Source organism: Meriones unguiculatus, chromosome 9 (assembly GCF_030254825.1).
Source record: "Meriones unguiculatus strain TT.TT164.6M chromosome 9, Bangor_MerUng_6.1, whole genome shotgun sequence".
In the NCBI taxonomy this organism is placed as follows: domain Eukaryota; kingdom Metazoa; phylum Chordata; class Mammalia; order Rodentia; family Muridae; genus Meriones; species Meriones unguiculatus.
This window is the reverse complement of record NC_083357.1, coordinates 37,237,749-37,239,416: the sequence shown is the minus strand read 5'-3', so window position 1 is coordinate 37,239,416 and position 1,668 is coordinate 37,237,749. Positions and strand designations below refer to the sequence as shown.

At 40.5% G+C, this 1,668-nt stretch overlaps 1 pseudogene; it reads right to left on the bottom strand.

The window, feature by feature from the left end:
* Positions 1 to 377: 377 nt before the first annotated feature.
* Positions 378 to 1,293, bottom strand: LOC110540627 (casein kinase I-like; annotated as a pseudogene).
* Positions 1,294 to 1,668: the final 375 nt, after the last annotated feature.

Below are 1,668 nucleotides of genomic sequence, written 5' to 3'. Positions count from 1 at the left end.
CAAAGTAGTATAGTTCAAAATAAAAGGTTTTAACAAAAAAATTGGCATATCCACAATTTCTCCATCAATTCGTGTGTCAGTCATTTAGATAACTTTTCCACTTGAAAAAAATGTAATAGAAAACCAGACACCATGTTTTATGACCTCAGTTAATATTCACAACAACAGCTGCTACAGCTAAGGATTGGCATCAGCAATATTGTCCAGAGGCAGTTTATACCAAAATTAAGCTCCTTACCAAATAAATGGTTGTTTACAACCACTGGCTAGTGTACATATGAACGAAAATGTCTAGATTTGGGGAGAAACAAATGCTGCTCCAATCATCTGCTCTGCTGCTTTTCTTCTTCAATTCATGTTTAGAAACTTGTGGGGATTTAGGCCTGCTGACCCTGCCTACTGGAAGAGGCTGTCTGCTCTGTAACTTTCTGCTTTAACATCATTTGATCAAATATATAGTCATATTGCTGGTTTAGGGTTCTGAAAAGGATGTGGAATAGCTGCTTCAGATACATATAATCTGGAGCCTCGTCAAAGCACAGCCCACAACAATAAGCAAATTCTTCAGGAAACCCCTTACACAAAATGTCAACAGGAGTGAACATTTTTTTTTTTCACTATTTTTTTTTCATTTTTTTTGTTTCTTTGTTGCAACATTTAGCCATGACAGACTGGTTCTATTAAAATACATCAAAACATATCCTAAAGATTCAATGTCATCTCAGCGACTCTGCTTAATTCCAAGATGTGCATTGATGCTAGTGTACTGAGCAGTGTCAGTGAGGCTTTTATCTTCTCTGTATGGAATGTGTTGCCTTGTCCTGTTGTCTCTGTACTTTTTGGCCAAACCAAAATAAGGAATAACTTATCACAGTGATGCCCAATACCCTTAGGAATTTATCTAGTTTAATGATTCTGTGTATAAATTTCTTTGTATGCACACAATCAATTCTACTGATCATCTAGACAGCTAAAATAGGTACCTTCTTGAACAGAAACTGAAGAGGTCTTCAAGGCTGGGCCCCAGGAGATCTATGACTAGCACATTATAGTCTTTTTCTTGTCTATATGAGGAATGCCAACTCCACCTTGAAGGATCTAATACAGTTTGCTCTCATACAACAACTGGGAATGCCTGGACTTCTGGGATTTGAGCTCCACTGCCACTTTCTTGTCTTTGGTGATGTTGATCACCAAATAAACGTCCTCGAAGAAGCCAGATCTGATCTTCCACACTAGTTTGTATTTCCCTCCAACAATAAATTCATCCTTGGAGCCACTGCTGCTTGTCATCCTGAGATGCAAAGATGGAGGCTGGAACCAAGCCCTGACAGCTCTGGGAAGAGGATGGAGGCCTCCTGGGCTTCTCCAAAGGTCAGAACTGCACACCACAGTAAGCAACTGAAAACCAAGCCTTTTGTGGGCGTTACAGGGTGCAGCCAGCTGAGAGAATCTGGATAGCTGGGTGCAGTTAATGAAAGATAGCCATGGCTGCTGAAGCTTGGCCACTTGCTATTTGAGCTGCTGCATAACCAACAAGAGGACATGAATGATGGAGGAAGGCAGTTCCAAGGCTAAAGCAGCATTAGTGTCCATTTCAGATAAGAAATCCTCTCTGAGGATTTCACTGGAGGATGCTCCACACTCATTTTCAGTCTCTTCACTCTC